Below are 24,626 nucleotides of genomic sequence, written 5' to 3'. Positions count from 1 at the left end.
CAACCATGCTGCCTCATCTTTATTTATGCCTGCCTCCCCCGCTCCGCCCCCACTGACTGTGAGCTCCTCCTTGGCAGTAACTGTCTGTAATTTGTCATTGTATCTCCCCTGCATCTGTCACACTCTAAGTAGGGGCTCAAACAACACTTTCCAAGCAAAGATGGAAGGGAACAGCCACAGATTTTGGCTTGCACTTCATAAGCACTTAATAGATGTTTATGAATGGATACCAACGTTGGAGAGAAGCCCTCAAAGCTTTCCCCGAGGCAACCGGGTGATCTGATTGGCGGGACTCAATTTATCAGCCTCCTCCAGGCAAGCCTGTGAAACAGAGCAGGAATGACGGGGGCGGGAGCTAATGCAATTTCAGATGAATCCATTAGAGTCGGGTCCCTGGACTGTTGGAAACTGGGACGCAGAATTAAAGTGCCCTTTATAATTTATACTCGAACACAAGTGACGTGTGGAAAGTGGAACCCTTGCTTTATATTCTGAATATATTTTTCCTCTGGCCCTGGAACTGGTTATCAAATGACGAGGGGTTCCACAAGGGAAGAAAGCTGGGGATGATTTAGGAGCCGTCAGCCCCGTGCCAGAGCCAGGTGAGCTGACCTGTAGAGCTCCGCACCAGTCTTTCAAGTTTATGATTATACTGTGTGGGTAACAGGAGGCAGGAGAGAGGAGGCGGGCAGAGGAGGGGAGCGCCTGTCAGATGAGAAGCTGTCAGGTTGCAGAGAGCGTGCAGACAGGCTGGGAGTCTATTTCACGGTGGCCCTCGACCCTGTCACTGAGACACTGTAATCAATAAATCATGGCATACGAAGGTATCGATGTTTCCAGAGCCTCTGTGTGTAAGAGGGGTCAGCTGGGAAAATAGGAAGTTTGCATCCACGGAGCTCTCTTACTTAGCATTCATGAAGAGATAAAAAGGATATTTCAGGAATTGGTGCTTGGAGCAGAAGTGGAGGGAGAGGGAGAGGGAGCACGTGAGACCACGTTTTAAATTTACACCATTCTCTTATCTTTGGGAAGAAATCTGGGGAATGAAAGTAAAGACTAGTGAGACAGATCTCCATCTCTTAAGACCGCATGGACTTGAGGATCCTAGGATTTTAGAGTCGGAAGGGACCTTTTGTGCAGCTCCCTGATTGTGTAGAAGAGGGGACCTGGGATGCACAGGGATCTCGCTTGCAATAGTGAGAAGCAGAGTCCAGGCCACACCACGGTTACCGGAGGCCAGCTGCGATCCTGGAGGAGCAGATTCTACCGGTATCTCAGGATTCAGCGTCCTCCAGAAAATCAGTATAATAACCATACCTTGTCTTTTCCATTCATCAAAGAACGTTTTTAAAAATAACCATCAAATGAGATAACACGTTGGATGAAAATGTTTTGCAGGTTATAAATCCTGTAAGGTACTATACACCTCCGAGTAATCAGAAGCAACATTACATTGTTGGCATTAAAAACCATTTACCCTGGGGTGCCTGGGTGGCTCTGTCAGTTAAGGGCCTGTCTTTGGCTCGGGTCATGATCTCAGGGTCCTAGGATGGAGCCCTATGTCTGGCTTCCTGGTCAGCAGGGAGCCTGCTTCTCCCACTCCATCTGCCTGCCACTCCCTCTGCTTGTTCTCTCTCTCTCTCTCTCTCAGTCACATAAATAAATAAAATATTAAAAAAAAAATTCCCTCTATTATATTGTCACTGTAAATAACAAAGACACATTTTCTTTCTTTGCAGGTGACTTTTCGGTTGACACTTCCTTTTTAACCCTCGAGTAACAATTCCTGTAAATTTTCTTTACAAACTCTTCTTTCTCATTATACAAAGTAATAAATGCTTATTATAGATAATTTTCAGAATACCAAAATCCATAGAAAAAATGTCACCCATGGTCCCCAAAACCAGAGATAGTCACCATTAATCTTTTGACATAGAACCTTCTGGTTGCTCCCTCTGCATATTTTAACAGAATTACAATGGTATCAATGGAATATTCTATTTCTTGATGTTTTTCATTTAACATTGTAAAACATGTTTTCCCATATCATTAAAAACTTTTTAAAATGTCTTAATGGTTGTATAGTATTTTTCCCCTATGGATATACCATAGTCTACTTAATCATTCTTCCTTATTAGTGACAAGGTGGTTTCCTTTTGTAAGATAAATGTAATGCAACAAATAATTATGAATAAAGCTTTTCTGCAACTCACTCTATAAACATTTTAGGATAGATTATTACAAATAGAAACCCTGGGGCACCTGGGTGGCCCAGTCGGTTAAGCATACAACTCTTGGTTTTGGCTCAGGTTGTGATGTCAGAGTCTTGAGATCCAGGCCTGTGTCCGGCTTTGTGCTCAGCCAGGAGTTTGCTTGAGATTCTCTCTCTCTCTCTCCCTCTGCCCCTTCTCCCCACCATGTGTGCTCCCTCTCTCTCTAAAATAAATAAATAAATAAATAAATAAATAAATAAATAGAAATAGGAATCCTGAGAATATAAATGTTTAAGGTTTTGATACATTTTTAAATTACTTTCAAGATTTTATTGGGGCGCCTGGGTGGCTCAGTGGGTTAAGCATCTGCCTTTGGCTCAGGTTGTGATCTCAGGATCCTGAGATGGAGCCCCAAATCGGGCTCCCTGCTCAGCAGGGAGTCTGCTTCTCCCTCTCTATCTCCCTTTACCACCTCCCCTTGCTTATTTTCTCTCTCTCTAGCAAATCAATAACAATCTGAAAAAGAAAAAAAAGATTTTATCAAGTCAACCCTGCCTGTCGGGATGGCAGTAACAAATGACAACAAGCTAAGTGGCTGAAACAACCAAAGTTTATTCTTTCACATTTCTGAAGTCAAGGTGTCAGCAGCACCCTGTTCCCTCTGAAGTCTCCAGGGAAGAATAAGTTCTGGAATCTTCTACCTTCTGGTGGTTGCCAGCAACCTTTGGGGTTCCTTGGTTTACAGCAACGTAACTGCCATCTCGGCCTCCCTTTCTCACAGCCTTCCCCTCTGAGATCCTGCGTGCTCCCAAATCTCTCTCATAAGGACATGTCTTTGGATTTGGGGCCTGTCCTACTTCATTAAAACCTCATCTTAACTTGACTGTATCTGCAAAAACCCTATTTCCAAATAAGATCACATTCACAGTTTACTGGGGATTCGGAGGACTCAGTTCAACCCACAACCCATCTCACGTAACCCCCAGCAGTATCTCGCTTCATATTTTAATTGCTTTATGTATACCCTCAAAACAGAAATAGATTTCCATAAAGATCTTCACCAATGTTGAGCATGGTGGAAAGATACGACTTTTCAGGGTTGGTTTTTTTTTTTTTTTTTAGGTTACAGTCTTTTTTATATAAGCCAGCTTGATGTTTATGTTAATTTGGGGAACAACACTGATTTGCTTTTGATGTTGACCTGTATGCCAGTCTTCCCAGACCCTTAGGGAAGCAGTCCATGAGGAGCCATCTGAAGACAGGAAGCTCACAAGCTCGGGAATGAAACAAACCTGCATTCAAATCCTAGCTCTGCACTTGGCCCTGTGTCACCTTGACCAGCACTTTGTCTCTCTCGGCCTCCATATATGGAAGGATTGAGCACTTAGGCCAGCACATGGTAATACTCAGTACATGTTAACTGTGGTTATTCATGTTTGCTCATGTGGTCATTATTGGTATTATTATAATATTGCTGCTGAGTCTTCTCAGTTTGTGTTCTAGGGTTCTGTCCCTGCAGCGAGGCATGCCGTGTCTGCACACTGTTCCTGGAACACAAGCATTTCCTGTCTGACTCCGCCTCTCGGCCACCCCACCATTTATCATCTGTGTTCCCGATGCACTTTGCATGCCTGGATTCTCACCTCGATGTCTTTGGGTCCCCTGCAGGGCCTTGCTTTTCTTCACCAGATCTTCCCCCTCCCCATGTCAGTGGGTGTCCTCTGCTACAGAAACAAGCCTAGGCAGTTCAGTTTCCACCTGATGCCCAGTCACATTTCAGTATTCCAAACCCAACCTGCATATCCAGAACTTGCTTTGTGTACAAGTCCTCCTGCCCAGACATCAGATGCTACCTAGCATTTCCCTTCAGCCCAGCCTTCTCTTCCAATCACTATGGCACACTGTGATTTTCCAAAACTTGATGACCTTTTCTGGACAACACCAGGCCCAGCTGCTTTCTCTGAGCCTGATCAGTCTCTTCCCTGTTCAAGGTCTGGTTTCAAGAATTAACTTTGCCAGGATCATCCAGATTCCTGGTTTTGAAAGGATTCTCCAGTACCATCTGTAAGAATTCCTGGAATAAAAAAAACCCAAGTGATGTTTCCCCCAAATTGAGCAGTTTTCTGCTCCTCAATTACTTTCCAGTCAACAGAATCAGTCATGGGGAATGGAAGGGAGGAGAGGGAATGGTCAACATTTAAAGAGGTCTGGGGCCATGGATAATGCATACATTCTCTCCCACTTCTGATCAAGTAGCAAATTACTTACTCCACTTAACAAGGTGAGGGAATCTCAGAACTCATCTACACATATTTTATCATGTGTATTTATGTTACTTTGGGGTGCCTGCTTACCGTAGTTATGGTCAAATCCATTAACGATGAATTTTATCTCTTCTTAATGTCAGAGCCATCTGCTTGACCTCCCGTCGTGCATATTCATGGTGTCATTAACAGCGAGGCCCTGCCCCTCCAGTCAGCAGGCATAGAACAATGGGTCCTCCATGACCTGGAATTGCATGGTAAAATATTACACTTTAAATGATGTTCCACACTAGGTAAGACTTAGTCCCATGAGTCAGATATAGCTTCTTTGCCCTACATCACTATAAGTTCTCCTAAATGTTGCCAGGCATCTTCAAGCTGCCAGGCACTGGCGCCTTCCTTGTTGTCCTCTCCAGGACAAACCTCTTAATTTAAGAACAGCCAGAGTTTTAATAGATGCTTAGAAATGCCAAGACTTGGGTTCTAATGAAGGCAGATGTCTAGAGTCAAGATAAAAGATGCCATACTGGATCTGATACAGTTTCTCTGGTCGTGTAGCCCATTGACGTGAATTTTAACTCATAATTATCCATGTTACGTGCCTGCAGATAGACCTACATACACACCCAGGCCTACTGAAAAGCCCCTGTGTATCTTTCCCATACTCAAGTTCACAAACTGGCAGTGGTGCTGCTCAAAGTCTTAACCTTATCTTAATTTATCAGGAGTGGGGGGTGACACAGCCCTACGAGTGGGAGACCTTTTGCTCTGGGGCCTTAAAGTCCCTCCATATTTCTAATCATAAAAGGGTTTTGGGACCTTCCCAGGGTTGCAAACAATATCCTAGTGGTTTCTGGTGGTTGCCAGCAATCTTTGGGGTTCCTCGGTTTACGGCTTTGCATACGAGATGGCGCTGAGATCAAGTTCAGTTTTTTGGTTCAGGTTTGGGTTTTTTATTTTGTTTTTTTTAAGTAGACTCCACACCCAGCATGGAGGCCAACATGGGGCTCGAACTCATGAAGCTGAGATAAAAACTTGAGCTGAGATCAAGAGTTGTATGCTTAACCATCTGAGCCACCCAAGTTGCCCCTCAAGCACTGTTTAAGAAGATAAATTCTAGAATTCTGGGATGGAATTCTAGAAAACTGGGAGTTTATCTATTGTTACTATAGTTGCTTAATTCTTAAAGGATAGCCTCTCGTGGGAAACCAGCCACCATGGGATGTTCACATGATGGAAGAAATGATAAGCTGATGAAGGAATGGAACCAGTTGGGAACCAATTTAGAATCCCTCTTGATCTGACTGAGGTTAACAGCTAAGATTTGATCACTTAAAGAACACTTATTTTTAAGGGGCGCCCAATTGGCTCTGTTGCTGGAGCATGTGATTCTTGACCTCACGGTTGTGAGTTTGAGCCCCACACTGAGTGTAGAGATGACTTAAAAATCTTTCTTAAAAAGAACATTTTTATTGCCCGAAAGAAAACGAGTATGTGCTAAAGCATAAATGATCAAGAAAAGTCTTATTCACAGAACTTAACAGAACTGCTTGGTGCCTGTGAATTATTTGCTACAGTCATGGAAAGGGGGAGAGGCTGGTCATAAAGTGAAGAAAGCTGAGCTCTTCACTCTGCAGAGGATACAGATCTTGGAGCTGAGCTACACAGTAAAATCAGCTCATGATTTGGTCTTAGAGGTCTGAGACTGGAGCTGACTCAGGGCTGTAGCCTGACATCAAAGGGCATTTTGCTCCTTCCCAACACGCTGATGGCCTCCTAATCTGGTCATCTTTCACACCCCTCTCTTGGGACGGTCTGTCTGGCCCTAATCCCACGGCTCTCAAGAGCTGGAATGTTGCTCTCCTAAACAGTGGGGGCAACTGGTTGTCATTCACTATAAAGTGGGAAAATTACTTTCTCATACTCCTGGGCCTCTCAGCAAGGGTGGCAAAATGAAACACGAGTTTCACTCTGCTTCTAAATAAATAAAAGCCTATTAGCCCACAATGTTTTTTAAGCCCACAACTTTTAATTACATCTTTTTCTACATCTTCTCTCCCGACCAGGAATGGAGACTACTTTAATCTTCCCTTTCCTTGAAACCAGCATCGATCCCTCTATTCTCAGGGATGGATGTTCCTTATGTCAGAGAACTGTGGTCATGAGGAGTTATCTTTATCTTCATATTGTTCAATAACTAGTGTGCATTCACTTAGCTATTGCACATGCAGGACTTTGAAACATGTGTGGCCAATCCTAATAGTCTTCTCTGATTTATTCATTTGATCTCTTAGCCAACATTTCTACAACTCTCTCATGGTGCTGTTTGCCTTACAGATTCAGAGCTACAGATATACCATGGGTACCCTCAAAAAGGTGAGATTCAGACAGAAAGAGGAGGGGTAGAAAAGTTTAAGATAAGTCAGGAAGATTAGCTACCAGATATGCAATATAATTTCAGAAGTTGTAGAAACTTTATGAGAGCCTCATTGAAAGGTCTGAAATTCCTAGATGTCCATCAAGATATTTAATACTACAAAAATAAAGCAAATTCCCCAAAGGGATTTGGAAGGGAAAAAAGGGACAAGTTGCTCAAATAAAAACAAAAATTAGATTCCACAGTGTGGCTTAGGAGATTTTGAGAAGAAAATATTATAACCCAAGAATTCCATTCTCAGTCAAATAGCATTTATAACACAGATATGACCTTCAGCCAGATTTGAATTTCAGATAAATAATGTATATATTTTTAGGATAATTATGTCCCGTGTAATATTTGGTACATACTTATCCTAAAAACATATTTATTGTTTATCTGAAATTCAAGTTTAAGTGAGATCTTGTATTTTACCTGTCAACTCCGATATAAAAAATATGTATCTTTCAGATATTAAATAGCTATAGGACTTACCACATTGCATTGTTTTCTGTAATAATGACTTAAGATATTCACAAAGTATATAAAAATTTGAATAAGAGAGTCATGATTTAAGGGGGTTAAGAACTAGCAGTGACCACTCAAACTAAATTCAAGAAACCAACGTAAATATGGTTAACAGTCTGGGAGAAACTACATAGTACTAAAATGTAATCATGTATAAGGAATGGAAATCCTAACAATCTGGAGCCTCTAACTGTCCCAAGAACTGGATGCAGTTGACGGCTGGGGATGAAGGTTTTGCCTATCCAGAGCACATTTCACACCAGGTAGCAAGGTTATAAGGAGGAATTATAACACACCTTATTTTGCAGAGTGCTGTTGCACATACGATGCCATTTTGTTCTCCCATAGTCCTGGCACAGTTGAGAGAATTAATAATAAGGCAGGCAAGCACACATTTCTCACCTATAACCATTGGAAGATGAGGCCAGGAGAAGGTGAATGGATCACCCCATGTTTAACTCCTCATAAGTATCAGGTTCTTATCTTCAAGTTCAGTGGGTTATTCCAAGCCAAAGTGAGATATCCTCTTGGGGTTAGCCAACCCTCAAATCCAGCTTGTTGTTACCTAAGAGGTCTAAGAAGCCACTCCCACTCGATAAATATTTGTTGACTAATGAACATTTTCTTTGTCTGTTCAAGTGTTTATCGAGTGAGTTCCATGTACCCAAGAGGTATGTAGAAATAGTATGAAATATGACCTCTGTCTTTCAGGTTTAAAATCTTCTTAGAGGGGTGCCTAGTGGCTCAGTCAGTTAAACATACGATTCTTGATTTTGGCTTAGGTCATGATCTTGGGGTCCTGGGGAGAGCCCCACATCACAACAGGCTCTGTACTCAATGGGGAGTCTGCTTCTCTCCCTCTCCCTCTGCACCCCCACTTGTGTGTGCTTCCTCTCTGTCTCCCTCTCTCTCAATCTCTCTCTCAAATAGATAAATTAATCTTTTTTTAAAAATCTACTTAAAAATCTACATTTTAGTACTATGTAGTTTCTCCCAGACTGTTAACCATATTTCGTTGGTTTCTTGAATTTAGTTTGAGTGGTCACTGCTAGTTCTTAACCCCCTTTAATCTTTTTTTAAAAATCTACTTAAAATCTACTTAAAAATCTACTACAAGGAAGGGCTGTATTTCTAAGCCCAAACATTACAAAACAGTATTAACAGAATGATTCTAATTTTTCTAATTTGTGTATTTTTAGTTATGCTGAGGAAGAAAACCCTGGATATAAACTACATCTTTGTGATTTTCTACATTTCCCAATTTTTTACAGTGGATAAGAAAGACACATCAAGAAAAAATATCTTGTTTTGTTGTTTTTAAAGAAGATATTTTTCAGAAGAACAGAACTTAGAAATGTAGCCTTCTAAAAAAGTTGTAGGTGATTCTAGAGCTGCCTTCTCTGCCATGTGGCTCATGCAAATTTCCATGTGGTGTATTTCACTCCATATTTTGAAGGCTTGATATAAGAAAGAAAAGTAAGATGTCTTAACAATTTTAATATTGATTTTTACAAGTTGAAATGATAATGTTTTGGATATATTGGGTTACATAAGATAAAATTAATCTCACTTGCTTCTTTTTACCTTTTAAAATATGATTACTAGAAAAAAATTAAGGAGTAAAAGGTATTTTAATAAGTTGATGCTGTATTACTGTTTCATTTCTCAGAAAAATTCCAAAGATATCAGGGACAAATCGAACTTGGCATGCCAGTTAAAAAAAGGACAGCATAACTACCTAAGGTAGGCAAGGCTAAGAGCTACTTCCTGAACTGCAGCACACAGCAACCCTTTTCCCAAGATTGTCCTAGGCCTATCCAGAGCACCAATATCATAGACACAAAAGGGTCATTCCTGGGTGGTCTTTACCCAGGAAGAAAGATGGAGGCAACTTAACACAAGATTTTTTAAGGATACACTCAAATGAAAATGTCTAAGAGAAAATGTCTTCCTTGGGACACAAAGGGAAAATATAATGGGTATAACAGAGCCGTACGTATGTTGTCCGTGACCTCTGTGGACATTTGCCTGAATCCCACCTGCCTATGAATGGGGCAACAGGGGGATGTGTGTTTTTGTGGTGCATGTGGCAGTGTCTCTGGGGTTGGGGGCTATAAAAATGAGAAAGCAAATAGAACAGGATGGACAAAGAACAGAATAATCAAGATGAATGGGGGCTCTAACTAGATCTATTTTGTCATGGTTCCCCCCACCCCCCAGGCCCTCCACAATCACAGAGACTTCGGGAATATGCCACACAGAATCAATTAGTTCAAAGACAGGCCACATGGAACTGATTTGTTAAATATCACCCCTCTTTTACCCTCAGCCTCTAGCAGCCTCCCTTAGAGTGACAGAGGCAAGGAAGACCTAACGACTGGGAGGAATCCCCAACAATTTTCCAGGGAAGAAGTCAGGCTAGTCCAAAAGCGGTTCTTCTTTTAGGGTTTTTGGGAAATCTCAGACACTGGAATTTTTATTAGTATTGGCAATGTTTGGAGTAAATTCAGCTCCAGGAGCTGCATGGTTGAACACAAGAGGGGTTCCACCAATTGCCCCAATTCCTTCCACTGTAGCAACTTGGCCAAAGGGTTCAGTGGTTGGTAGAGTCGATTCCAAGGTTCCATGTGGCATCATAGTGGCAGGTCCTGGAGAAGCTGGGGTACCAGCTGGCACTGGAGCAGGGGCACGGTGCCTCTGTTGCTGATGCCCATAGCACCTCCCTTAGCCATCTGGTCCACCGTGTCTTCTGTTCTCTTGCCTCAGCGCATGTTCCCTTGAATCCTTCTTACCATTGCCACAGCTCTTCCTCATGCACCTACGCTCCAAATCCTGTCTGAGCTCCAGTTGTTTTCCTTTCTGCACTTCTTGGTTGAGCAACATTTCCATCCTCCAAAGTTGTTCTCGTTGCCTCGTCAAATCCTGTCTCATTAACATGACCTGGTGCTCATGGTGAGTGGCCTCCATCTCCACCTCCAGCTTCTCACCAGCTTCCCTGATGTTGTGGTCTGCTTGGTCCTGCTGCTTTTCCATCTCAGTGAGTGTCCTCCAGCTCCTGGTATACTCGTAATCCAAGGAGCCAGGCTGTGCAAATCTGGGCGGCTGCTCTCGCTCCTTGTGAAATTGCTGGTTCTTTATCACCAGCTTCTCTGGAAGTCCTCTTCATCATCCAACCAGTCCATGGGCTCCACAGTCACGGCCCAGGGAAATGTGATTAGCAGGAAGGCTCCTTCACTGCACCTGTCCAGAACCTTCTGAACTGTGGCTTCCCTGCGAGTTCAACAATGTCTTTTCTTGAGTGCCTTTCTTAATCACCCACGATGACTTCAGATGGCCTTTTCCATTTGGCCAAACACAGAAAAGGCTTCCTCCCCTAGCTCATTAGCAACATACTGAAGAAGGTTTCGGTCTGTGAGGGAATGCACTGGGGCATGCAAAGCACACGTGCTGCGGCTTTCAACGGAGTGGCATGTTGTCCAGCTCTGCTCTGGCAATTTCTGCTGTGGTTCCTGTTCCCAAGCAGATAAAGCCAAAGCTCTACTCTGTGAATGCAGACTTCACTTGCCTTCCCTTCTGTCTCAAACAGTTTCCTCATCTCCTCAGTGATGTCACGAGGAAGATTGCCCACAAACCGCCAGCTATGAAGGTCTTCTGTTTTCCTAAAATTCCTCAGGTCAAGAGTCAAGCCTTCATTTGAGCTTCTGGGTTGATACTCATTGGCAGGTACTGGTAGCCATGGTGGCTGCTGCTGGTGTCGCTGCTGGTGCTGTTGATTGTTCATTGGAATATGGTTTTGCTTCCCCAAGTTAAAGGTTTTATTGCTCTGCATATCTGCACCTCTCTACCAACTCCTCTGCCCTCAGAGTAATAGCAGTGCTACACAGCCTCTACCATCCCTAGATTGATGACTAGAAAATTGCATAACAATTTTGACATGCATGGCTTGCATTGGTTTTCACATATTTCTATGGAACAGTGGGGCTCTACACAGATAGACCTTCTACATGGGAATTGGATATTCTAGAAAATGCTACAGATGTACCATTGGGGGGTCCACACAGCCCCAGGAAGTTCTACCTGGGCATGCTACCAAAACAGTGAGTTATTTCTATTTAAAATCAGGGGAGGGACATCTGGGTGGCACAGCTGGTTGGTTAAGTGTCTGACTCCTGGTTTCAGCTCGGGTCTGATCTCAGTGTCATGGGATCGGGGCTCTGCACTCAGCTCTCTCCTTTGTCATCTGCCCTCCTACATACCCCCCACCCCCAGGCTCGCTCGCGCTCTCACGGAAATAAATAAAATTTTTAAAAATTAAATAAAATTAGGAGAAAGTCTCAGCGACATGAATCAATGAATCCAAGTCAGGAATCATTGAATAGGGTACTTGGAATTTGCATTTTTAAGATCTTTCTCTACATGGTATATTCTTTTCCCCTACAGTGTTTTGAATTTTGAAAAATACAGAGCAGAATCGAATTTCTACAGTTTGTGGAATGGACTCTATCTACAAGTTAAAGGGGGTTCAGAGGCCGGCGATGGATGGGTATTTAAGAGAGTTTCCTGGACGTGGTGCTACATACACTGAATCTGGAAGGACAGTGAGCTTTTGAAAAATGTAAGAACATTTTTCAGGCTCTCAGCCTTGCTAGTGTCCCGGGCAGAAGAGACATACGGAACACGACAGCAGGTGGCTGAGAACCCAAACGTGCCTGTCTTACTGCCGTCCACATGGATCACTGTTTAACCTCTTGGAGCCTTGGTTTCCTCCTCTGGAAAGCAGGGATAATAATGCCAACCTCAGTGTGCTGTTGCAAGGAGGAAATGTGATAGTTTCTGCAAAGTACTCAGCATTACAAAAGCACTCCACAAAGTGACTATTATTACTGTCATTATTACTAATGGAAACTAGAGCTGTTTTGGCAAAGAGAGGACCAAAACCTGAGAGTTTGGGAAACCACTCAGAGAAGTTAAGAAACACGAAGGGCACACGGTGGATTAAAGAGAAGAACCAGCGGGCACCTGGGTGGCTCAGTGGGTTGACCCGCCGCCTTCAGCTCGGGTCGTGATCTCGGAGTCCTGGGATCGAGTCCCGCATCGGGCTCTTTGCTCGGCGGGGAGCTTGCTTCCTCCTCTCTCTCTGCCTGCCTCTCTGCCTGCTTGTGATCTCTCTCTCTCTCTGTCAAATAAATAAATAAATAAAATCTTTAAAAAAATAAAAAATAAAAAAGAAGAACCAGACCCATCACGAGGCTGATGTGAACCAAGTGAGAGGTGGTGTAGTCCCTTTTCTGGAGCTGCTGGAACAAATTACCACAAACTCGGGGGCTTAAGACAACAGTAACACACTGTCTCAAAGTACTGCAGGCTAGAGGTCTGAAATCAAGGTGTCAGCAGGGCCATATGCTCTTCTGAGACTCTCGGGAAGCATCTGGTCCTCGCCTCATGCAGCTTCTGGTGGCTAGGCTGGATGTGGTTTGGGGCTACATCACTCCCAATGTCAAGACCAGCAACTCCAAAACTCTGTTTTCCTCTCACCGTCTCCTCCTGTGACTTCTTTCAAATCTCCCTCAGCTTCCCTTTGATAGGGGTAGATGTGATTGCACTTAGACCCAGATAATCCAACAAAAGCTCTGGATCTCAAGATCTTCACTTTGATTACATCCTTCCGAGTTCACACGTCTGCCTTTTAAAGTAAGCTGCTTATCTTTGGGGGATTTTTCACCCCACCATGGGTGGTAAGGACCTAGAGAGAGAAGTTTTTTTTTTTTTTTTTTTTTTTTTTAAACACTCCGGGGCTCCCAATCACAGGGATATTAACCCCTGGTGTGCTGGGTCCCAGGTGAGTGGCCAAGGACTGGCCTGGGGAGGGGGAAGAACTTACCAGTAGCTATTTGCCAGGTAGGATGCTTACTGGGATGCCAGTACAACCTAGAAGAATATTAAGCCTGAGTATAGGATAGAAAAGGAGAGAAAGGGGCAGCTGTGAGAGACTTCTTAGAGGCAAAACGGATGGGCCTGGTTATGAAACACGATGCTCCATAGACACCATGTAAAGAGAGATTGACAAGGGACAGAAGAAGGAAAATGTTCACATTTAGCCCAGAAGGCTGATCGATAGCCTGCAGAGTTCCAATAAGGATCAGATACATGCTGGTTCCTACATTCTTTTTTTTTTTTTTTAATTTTTTATTATGTTCAGTTAGCCAGCATACAGTACATCATGAGTTTTTGATGTAGTGTTCAGAGATTCATTAGTTGTATATAATATCCAGTGCTCATCAGATCATGTGCCATCCTTGGCACCCATCACCTGGTCACCCCATCCCCCCAGTCCCGTCCTTTCTGTAACCCTCAGTTTGTTTCCCCGAGTCCAGAGTCTCTCATGGTTTGTCTCTCTCTCTCTCTCTGATTTCTCCCTATTCAGTTCTCCCTTCCTTCCCGTGATCCTCCCCACTATTCCTATGTTCCACATACAAGTGAAACCATATGATAATTGTCTTTCTCTGCTTGGCTTATTTTAGTTAGTCTAATCTCCTCCAGTCCCACCGATGTGGATGTGAATGGTGGGTATTGATCCTTTGTGATGACTGAGTAATATTCCATTGTGTATATGGACCACGTCTTTATCCATTTGTCTGTTGAAGGGCATCTTGGCTCTTTCCACAGTTTGGTTATTGTGGACATTGCTGCTATGAACATTGGGGTCCAGGTGCCCCTCTTGTCATTACATATGTATCTTTGTTGCTACATTTTTTTTTAAGATTTTATCTATTCAACTGACAGATCACAAGTAGGCAGAGAGGCAGGCAGAGAGAGAAGAAAGCAGGCTCCCTGCTGAGCAGAGAGACTGATGTGGGGCTCGATCCAGGACCCTGGGACCATTACCTGGGCTGAAGGCTTTAACCCACTGAGCCACCCACTCACCCCTGTTGCTATTTTCTTAAAGGGTCTCACAACTGCCAGTCCATCTCACCAACAATCAATATCAAACTGAATGATAAGCATCAGAGAAATGTTGTGAAAGTAGTTTATGGGTAGAAAGTTGAAGATATTTAGGATCTAATACTCCTGCACATTCCACTCCTCCTCCCACCCCCCGATTGAGCACTAAGCATATAACCACCAGCTTAATACAACAAAAAGTGCAGCTCTTTCTACTCACAGGCCCTTCCCCATGCTACTTAAATAAACTTGGGAAGTTGCACCATACAACGTCTCGAGAATTCTTTCTTGACCATTGGGTTCCATGACCCCCCCAGCAATATCCCTATCTGTAAGAAAGATCTAAGGGCTTATTGTCCAAGCCATCCAACATTGAGGCTTCCAGGATGGATCGTGTCCAGTGTCATCCAGTGTCATGTTCTGGATGCCAGTTCCTGGTGCTGCGGGAACAGCAGAGGACCCTACCTAGCAGATGTTAATGAATTCACTTCCCAGTCTTCAGACCTTGGGAGGATCCTGGTGTGAAGCTGTCATTGACTGCGGGGTGTCAGAACAGACTGTTTACCAAGCTCCCACAAACATGCAAATATCACTAAACCCAGGGGACTGCTCTAAATTAGGAGAAAACAGGTTCTTTCAAGACAGTTAGTGCCCCTGCCAGAAACTACTAATAGAGGGCTGCTTTTCAGTACCCTGTGAGCTGATTAGGAGGTTGATGGGTCCTAATTAGAAGGTAAGGTTTATTCATCTGTAAACTTGCAAAAGGAATGCTCTCTAGGGAATGTGAATCAGAAAGAATTGTTTCCCATCGGCCTGGCTTAACAAAAAACAAGATATTTTGCCTCTCTGTTTTTCCTCATAAGCAGGTAGACTGGAAGAGAGACTATTTCTTGATGATCCTTTTCAAATACTTATTAGACATCAGTACAGGCTTCAGTGACCTAGCAAATCAGCTTCCAGTATTTTCAATGAGAAAATGATATGAACGCTCATTAAAAGTGCATAATTTGATCCATGGGCCAAGAAATTGAGAACTGAGGTCGGCAGGGCACCTTAGACTCCATTCTTTGCATGGATGAGTAATCGTGATGGGGACTGTATGCTTGATCAGAAAAACCTCTGGTGAACGTTACTGAATAAGAATTAGATGAGTGCAATTTGCATTTATTGCAAAAGTGGGGTTTGTTTGCTATAAACATGAGACAGTAATAGCATGGCGTGGTAAGGCCAGGCCTCACTCCACGCACCCCTGGACCCACGTGATTAATGTGGATTTATTTATTTTTGCTGTTATGCAAATATGGGAAACAGGCTCAAAATGGAATAGACTCACCATCCAAAACCAACTGAGTCCTGTTCTGTACAGACACCCACAAAATGTCACACAGATTAAGAACAACAGCCCTTGCCTTCCAGGAGTTAACAATTTAACAATCAACTTTCATTGCCTAGGCAAAAATTATTTCCATTTCATTACATTCATTTGTTACAGATGCTTACATTTGATTTCTCAGGAGAATAGGAATAAGACTTCAGAAAACGCTTCGACCTATATTTTCCGAATCCCTATCTCTAACTAATCCCAGAAGTCCCCCTTCACAGCTGAACACTCCATTGGTTCTGTTTTTTCTTAAGAAACCTGTAATAAATCCCAAGGATCAGGACTGTTTAATACTTAGCCACACGCTTTAATGAAATGCCCCAGGGTTAGGCCAATTGTATCGCCAATCAGCAACTCCATCTTCCCGCATTTAGACACCCCCAAGCTGCCTTCCTCTCCAGATATCCCCAACATCTACTCCTGGCAAAGCTTGTCCTGGATGAACGGAAATCAGTCACAGGACAAAAGAGGAGCCAGCAAGGAGACACCTGGCCCTAATTTAGTTATTTTTCACACTCCAACAAAAGAGGAACGTGTGACTGAGTCTGAGTCTTGCCTAGAATAAGAAATGAGAATGAAGTAGTGTACCAGCCATTAGGAGAGCCCCCAAACCTCCTAATCCAGGAGTGCAATTGACTAAAGATTTAGGGCTGTGTTCTGAAATCCCTCCCAGGCATATCCCCCCTACCCCACCCCGGGCAGCATTTCCTGGCGGCTCCTGTGGTCACTAGGCACAGCCAGGATAGGAAGGCAAGCCTTTCAGTGGGAAGTACAGGGGTCTTCCAGCAGGAAGCTTTGCCCTAACTTCCTTAGATTTGCATTGCCAGCTAGATCACTTCCTCTCTGGGGTCAGACTTCTATCAGGGTCTGATGGCTTTTCAAGCCTCTCCCGGCTTCCTCCCCTTTTCTTTCAGGCATTTCTCCTAATTAATTTCTTGCACTTTTAATGGATCTTGGTAACAGCTTCTCAGAGCACAGGGAATAACATAAGCGGGGATCCACCAGGAAGCACAGAAAGCACCCAGGGGAGGAGGGACAGGAAACATGGTATTGGTTTAAAAACCAAACTCACTTCTCGAAATACGGGCCACCGTGTGAGGCTTTAATGAGGCGTTCTCAGGGCTCACAGGGATGGCTTTGTAATCTGCGTAATTGGCCAGGCTGGACTACATTTCCCAGGATTCCTTTTCCCTCTATGTTTCAGGTTAATAAGGGCTCCAAGGGACGTTGTCTCGCGAGAGATGGAAGCGGGCAACGGGACGGCAGCCATCTTGTAGGGCGCCCTTCCTTGCGGTCGATCACCCCACTAAAGCTCAGGTAAAGCTGCTGGCGGACCCAGGCTTTCGCTCCCTTTCCGCTGGGCCTCCCTTCCTTGAGTTTGTCTGCACCCTGTGGCGGATGTATCCTTGTTCAGCAGTGTGGTAGAGGGCGTCCGCGTCTGCCGGGTCCCTTCATCGATAAGGTCGGGGAAACCAACAGGACACGGGTTTCCGTCTCCCCACGTGGCGTTCCAGCTCCTGCTTCTGGGGGTTCTGACCTGCCCTCGTGAGCTTCCCTTCTTGACTGTCTTGGGAATTTCGAGCTCCAGCGTTGGTCAAGACAGCCTTGTGGATGGAGCGTGCCTGGCAAGGCTCCCCTAATTGTGCAAGTCCGTTCCTAAGAATTCACGTATGTTTTTCAGTCGTAGATACACGAACGACCCTACCTGTATGTCCTTCCTGGTTAAACCCGGGGCGGTGCGCTCGTGATGGGTCCTCCCCGCGCCCCTTGACTGCAGGGCAGCGGTACACGTTAGGAAGCGGAATAGGCCTTAGGGCTTCAAACCACACGATGCCGGCCCTAGGCTCGGCCGCTTTAGCCGGACCTGGACGGCAGCAACGTAGGGGAAGGGAGAACTGCATTGTGAAGAGCAGGGTGCATTCCCAGCACCTGGCAGAGGGGCGAGATGCGTGATTTGGTTTTGTTTTTTAAACTGAATTTTATCCAGCTGTGTGCCCTCCTCTCCCTAGCTGGGAGGACCTCCCAGAGCGGTTATTGCAGGGCCGCTTAGCACCACCGCTTACCCTGACTAGCTCGGCATGGGGGAGACTCGGAATCCCGGGGCTCGTAGAAACGGACCGGAGCCTGGTCCGTAGTCCCGAGTGGGTGCTGTCCCTTGCTTCCTCTTGTTTCCCGGTGCCACTGTTGAGCTTGATCCTCTTCCGCTAGGGGACATAACTGCCGCTAAGAAGCCTCTCAACATTCCAGTCAGCGTTAGCCTACGTCCCGAGGCTTCAAACCCAAGAAGTCCATGGATAAGTTCCAGGGAGCCATATGCCACATCCTCAGAGGTCCTGACACCCTGAGGGGCGCATGGGGCGGGTATCCTCTCCCCCCACCCGTAGAACCTTCCATCCTGCAAGTCTCAGACCCCAATTCTCTTGGATCCACCTACATCTCTACCCACTCTTTGCCTCCTGTAACGTTCTGTTATCCAAAATAACCTGTGTGCTGTGTCCTACTCCCGCCTCCACCCCCAGATTTAGAGAAATCCAGAGGGGATGTTAGCTTTTACTTCGCTTGGCTCCTGATAAATCTGTAAATACTACCTTTTTTTTTTTTTTTTTTAAGTTTTTAACCTATGGTATTAAAAATCAAAATAACTTTTATGCTAAGTGAAATAAGTCTGACAGAGAAAGACAGTTACCGTATGATTTCACTTATATGTGGAATCTAAAAAACAAAGAAACAAAAACCGGACTCTCTCATACAGAAAACACACTGGTGGTTGCCGAAGGGGAGGCGGGTTGGGGAAGTGGGTAGGAAATGGGGAAAAGGGATTTAGAGGTACAAAAAAAAAATTAGGATACCTTTAGTTGGAAGGATGGAAGTAGAAGTTAGAGGGATCACAATGTGGGCTTTGGGGATGCGGACAGTGTGTTGTTTCTTCATCTGGGTGACCATTAATGATAATCCATTGAGCTGTGTATTTATGCTTTGTGTGCTTATCTCGATGTCTTATCCTTCAGTCTTTTAAAGTTTAAGAAAATCCAAATGCTAAAAAGATAGACAGTTTAAAAAAAAAATCCCTTTCCCACACATAAATTCTATGCCCCATTTCCCCTCCCTAGGTGAATAGTGTATTTAGGAATTCCCTCCAGTACCTTGTAAGCATTGGTGGACTTTAATGCTGTTCCACTTCTCCTTCGGGCCACATGGTCTCATTGCATTTCCTGACTCTCCTGAGGTTGGATAGGGGTATGTGCCTAGTTCTGGCCAGTAGGTTGTAAGCAGAAATGATGTGGGTCACTTCTGGGCCGGGGCATACAGTTGCCAGAATGAGATCCTCTGGACTTCTCTTTCCCTCCGGCCACAGTGACCTGCCATTTTTTAGTTCCTGTTCTCCATCAGCTTTGGTCTCAGAGGGTATGACAAGGGGCCACTGCGTAACAGACACAGGCAAGAGGCATGAGCAAGAAATAAATGATGTGTTAAGCCCCTGAGAGTTGGAGATTGGTAGTGCACTGATTGACAGCAGTACCTCCTGGAGAGGTGTGTGTGTGTGTGTGTGGTCTGTAGATCTCTGGAGAGTACACCAAGACAAGAAAGTTGAAGTAGAAACAGAGCTATAAGAGGAAATATGCATGTAGTTGATGTAGATACATGTGTCTTTTAAGGTATTTTCAGTTTTGTGTGTAGAAACCCAAGGTGAAGATTGTTCTGCACAGTAAGAGTATTGCTAATGTAAGAGACGTGTGGTGGTCCCAGGACTGCTTAGTTCTGCTGCTCAACAGTGTCATCAAAGAGCCAGATTTTTTCTGCCATTCTTGGTGTGTTGGCTGACTCCTGTTTTGGCTACAACAGAGTCATATAATTCATTCCTCCTTCCCTTCATCCCCTTCTCTCTCTTCCTATCTCTCCCCCTCCCACACACACACATCCAGAGACAAATAAATTTGAGACCAACAAAATGCAGACAGTGACAAAAGCAGCAGATCAAGCCCATTCAGGATATGACCATTTTAGCAATTCTGTGATGTGATTTGAAGTCTCTGTTAATGGTTGGTATATCTGTTATTAGAGCTTTTAATGCAATATAGAGTGTCCTTTTGTTGGGTGACCATAAAATCAGGGAGGACCCGTGACAGCCAAGAATTAAGAGAAGTGATGGAATGACATTTGCTATTTCCTGGTACCTTGACTTGGCCCGGTACTGAGCTGTGTAGTTTTGAGCTAGTTACTAACATCTCTAAAGCCTGCTCTTCTTCTCCTCCCCATAAAGGGATTAACAGTTGTACCTTTGTCACAGATCTGCCGTGAGACTTAAGTGAATTAATACAAAGTGCTTAAACAGTGGCTGACACATAGTAAATGCTATAGAACCAGTAGCTATTATCATTATAATAGGGCGTTGGGGAGAATTAAATAAGTTAATGCATGTAAACGACTTAGAATAATGTCTGACATATATTAAGTACTCAATAAATCTTTGCGGTTACTACTATGGCTATGATTTTATAGCTTTAAATAAGACTGCGGAAGTTAAGGAGGTTAAAATACAGAAAGTTAATCTTTTAAAAATGAATGTATCAGTAGGAGATACCTTTGTCATCTTAATTATCATGATCAATAATAAATTTTCATTGAACACCTCATATTTACAACAGAGTAGACTGATCAAAAAAGAAGTCATCATCCCAAATATGTTCAAATATGTTCTAACAACTTCTAGGAGACCTGAATTGTGCAAACCATCTCTTTAAAAGCTTCCTATAAAAGACAAAACTAGCTGCAAAAGATATATTGATGCTTACTGCCATCAGCATATTTCCTGTTGATCTGTTTATAACAATGAATATGTTTCTATGTGTTGCCACTTAGACACTTTATATTATCTTACTGTTTTAAAAAATAAAACAGAAACAGTACCATTTGGGCTGAACATATAGTTTGTAGCTTTTATGGTTATACCAAGCGTTTTTAGTGTCAAGCCCTAATATGTGTTGTTAATGGTGAAGAAGGCTCTGTGGCCCAAAAGGAACTTCAAGGAAACGAAGAAAGGTACATTAAGTACTTTCTGTGTGATGGTTACCTCCATGCTGTGCTAGGAAGGCCTGACATTTAGCAAACAACTCCAAACTCTGTAAGTGCATTTGCCGAAAAATGCACTGACAGGAGCAGATGCACATTTCCTGTTTTTGAACATGATTCTGAGTGGGCATTAATAAATGCTAACCGGCATTGCTTCCAGGTGTAAAACTAATAATGGAGTTGGATCTGATTAGGAAAATAAAATCAGAGCTCTCAGTATTCTTGTGTCCCACCTGGGACAGCTTAAAAAAAGGTGGGGGTGGTCCTACCATCTCATCGCCAAAGCAGCATTCATCAACCAACTAATGTTAACTTAGAACAGTACATTGTCACTTAAGGAATAAACAAGTACAACAAACACAAAACCAGAAACATTTTGGGGCTGCCTGGGTGACTCAGTGGGTGAAACATCTGACTTGACATCTCAGAGTTGTGAGATTGAGCTGCACATCGGCCTCCACACTTAGTGGGGAGTCTGCTTGAGATTCTCTCTCTCCCTCTCCCTCTGCCCTACCTGCCCCCTCTCTAAAATAAATAAATAAATCTTAAAAAAACAAAAACAGACACATTTTCTGAGCACTCTAATGTGCTTATTATTCTCTAGGTTCCTCAGGCTACCAAGATCAAGGGTCATTGTCTCACAGAGCGTTGTGGTGGGAAGCAGCAGTGAACAGGTAACAACCGTGAAATGGCCTCTTACAATGGGACTTGGTGTTGTTGTTGTTATTGTTGTTTTAACTTTCTATTTTGAAATAATTTGAGACTTAAAAGTCTTTCAAAAAATGGCATGGGAAGTTCACATAATACTTTTGACCCAGCTTCCTCTAATGTTGACAAGCACACTGTCCAAAAGCCAGGAGATTAACATGAGTACAAAGCTAGTAACTAAACAACAGAACTTATTCCTGTTTCCTGCTTTTTTACATAACAAGAAAAATTGCAGGGACAGAAACTTGAAGATGCAGAGATGAAAACTGTGTGTGCGTATGTGTGTTTGAAATGGTCAGTTTAATGTACTGATTTTTCTTTCCTTAAAAAATTCTCTTTAATGTATTATATCTTTCAATTATTATTATATTGCTACTTATATATTATATTATTCAATTAAAAAAAACTTAACTTGCCAGTATTATTCTTTCTTCCCTTCAGTAGGCACTTTCCCACGGAAATAAGGTTGTTAAATTTAGCAAAAATGAATGCAGGTTATGTAGTTAAATTTGGATTTCAGATATGCAGCAAGCAGTATTGTTTTTGTTTTTGTTTTTTTTCATATTACCATGTCCTGTGCAATATTTGGGACATACTTATGTTTAAAAATTATTTTTGTCTCTTTGACATTCAAATAACTGCACTTACTATGTTTTATCTGGCAATCCTACAGGAAAAGAACATAAAGATGGAGAGTGGAGTTTAGTGTCCTGCACCTGGGAGGAGGGATGGCAGGACGTCTTCAAGGTAAGATTAAAAAATTACCTCTCCAGCATTCTCCACCGTGTTGTGCTAGAGGAACAATTTCTCGGAGGATAGAAAGTAGCTGCAGGGAAAGGAAACCCATTAAGCTATTTCAGGAGCTATTTCAGAAAAACTGTTTACTACAGCTGTTACCTGGCCCTGGCCCACCTCAGCCAGACCTAGTATGTGGGGAGGGGTACAGAAGGGTAAAATGGGGTGCATGGGGGGAACAAGTGGACAGTTAAGCATGGGGGGAGGCCTGGAAATGCAAAGGGAGAAGCAAATGCCTTCAGTACGAAGAACAAAAAGAGACTGGCCTTTTCCCCCCACTTCTTAAAAGAAATAAAACTGTGAGCCTGTTCAGGTGTTAATAAAACTGAAAATATGCCTGTCCAGGCCAGTGCCAATTTCCGATTACTGCCTCTAGGCCCAAGCTATAGTCCTAAACAGATAACTCAAGATCTATTTCCAATGAGCTTGCTGCATGCCTAGTTCCAACATAAAATCTCTAGAATCCAAAGCAGTAATTTAGGAAATACCATAAGAAGCATCCTGAGGCTTTCACCAGCGGAAATCCCGTAATCTGGCAAGTCTGCTTTGCCTGGGAAATGTTGGCTGCTGCCTTATTTAAACTCTGTCACCAGCAATGTGCCGAGTCTTTAGCTTGGTGGCAGGGATCTCTTCCCCTCCCACTCCGGTCCCCTGCCCAGCCCAAATGCTGCACTTCCTCCCCCCTGGATGAGCTGGTCAAGCTCAGAAATCCACCAGAGTGCCCCGGAAGGGCCCATGAATCCCACATGGAAACTGCTGCTACCCCCGGGAACTGCCCATCATCGGAGCACCAAGCTCTCCAGAGCGTTTTTAACTTCAAACAGGGATTTTCCTGTTTGTGTGCTCCTGTTTGTCGTTTTTCTTTATAAATCCTTTTTCCACCTGCTTCTGCTAGTTCCCTTGGAAGCCCTAACTTGTAAGTGATTTGCTCCCACCGTGTGTGTTGACATGTGTTGATGGTGCAGGTGGACCAGGTGTGAGGACCCAGAGGGGGTCCTGCAGGACCAGCTAAGAGGGTCCTTGGCTACCTGCAGGGTAGAAGTCAAACACAAGCCAGTTGGAAATGAGAGCAAGGCTTATGGAAGGTGTAGAGAGTGCAGATATATACTGTCTGGGAGACAGAAAGGAAAGGAGAGACCATTCCATCTTTGCTTGCGGTTTTGGGTTTTGTTCTGTTTTGTTTTTCCCTAAGATTTTATTTATTTATTTGAGAGAGAGCACGAGCAGGGGGAAAAGCAGAGGGAGAGGGAGAAGCAGACTCTTTGCTGAGCAGGGAGCCCGACGTGGGACTCAGTCCCAGAACCTTGGGATCATGACTTGAGCTGAAGGCAGACACTTAACTGACGGAGCCACCAGGTGTCCCATGGGGCCTTGGGTTTTTGACTGAAGATTGTGGTCTGGCCTGCATGTCCTCTCAGGCATCCAGGAGCCAGGTGAACAAAGACAAGGGTCTAGGTATCTGTGATAAGTCACTTATTCCTTGGAGCCAGGGGTCTTAGCGTTGGGATGTCTAACACTGGTGGTCTGGAAAATGCACATGATGACTTCGGCCGTCGATCTTCCCCGGTCCTTCCTTTGATGTTATCTACTGTGCTGGAAGACGCTAAAGAGATAATTAACTTCTTGTCCCTTACGAGGAAGACATACTCTATTTGCACTGTGAGGCATGTGCAAAGTGGGGGTGTAGGATCCTGAGGCAGAAAACCTGAACTCTAGCACTGGCTTTCTCCTTTACTCCCTACATGATCACAGAGGAGCTATTCAGTTAACCTCCTCAGACTTCCTGTCTGTCAAAATGGATACGGTTCTTTTGGCCTACCTCACAGCTTTGTTACATGGGAGAAATGCAAAGAAATAGAGGAGTGGTTTATAAACTATAAACCTGCTGTGCCGATAAGAGCAAACCTTTCTCAGTATCCGCCATGTGCTAGGCATTGAGTTTAGGTGCTTATCTGTTGAATTCTCACAGTAACCTCAAATAGTAAATACTATCATTCCCGTCTCACAGATGATCATACTGAGGCACAGAGAGCTTAAGTATCTTGCCAGAGCATCATACCAGTAGTAAATGGTGGCGTTGGGATTTGAACCCAAGTCATCTGGCAGCCACGCCTACTTACCACCCTGCTGAGCTACTTCTGGTATAATTAATGGATTAAAATCAACATTTAAAATCAAGGAGAAAGATACTCTTTCCCTGGCTTCACTGGTGCCCTCATCTTGGGCTCTCTCCTGTGACCTTTTCCTTCTGTGCTTCTGTAACTGTAGGCCCTACGGTGAGGCTAACTTGGAGGAATCAGAACCACTCA

General features: G+C 43.8%; 1 protein-coding gene and 1 pseudogene across 1 annotated transcript in view; one reads left to right on the top strand and one right to left on the bottom strand.

The window, feature by feature from the left end:
* Positions 1 to 9,881: 9,881 nt before the first annotated feature.
* On the bottom strand, positions 9,882 to 11,250 carry LOC132018479 (non-POU domain-containing octamer-binding protein-like; annotated as a pseudogene).
* An 11,000-nt stretch (positions 11,251 to 22,250) lies between these two features.
* Positions 22,251 to 24,626, top strand: part of DTNBP1 (dystrobrevin binding protein 1) — a 202,832-nt gene continuing 200,456 nt past the window's right edge. The window contains exon 1 of the mRNA XM_059399492.1: positions 22,251 to 22,269. The gene's annotated coding sequence lies outside the window, so the exon portion shown is untranslated. The remainder of the gene's footprint in view (positions 22,270 to 24,626) is intronic.

This window comes from Mustela nigripes, chromosome 5 (assembly GCF_022355385.1).
Source record: "Mustela nigripes isolate SB6536 chromosome 5, MUSNIG.SB6536, whole genome shotgun sequence".
NCBI lineage: Eukaryota > Metazoa > Chordata > Mammalia > Carnivora > Mustelidae > Mustela > Mustela nigripes.
This window is presented reverse-complemented; position numbering and strand designations above follow the sequence as displayed.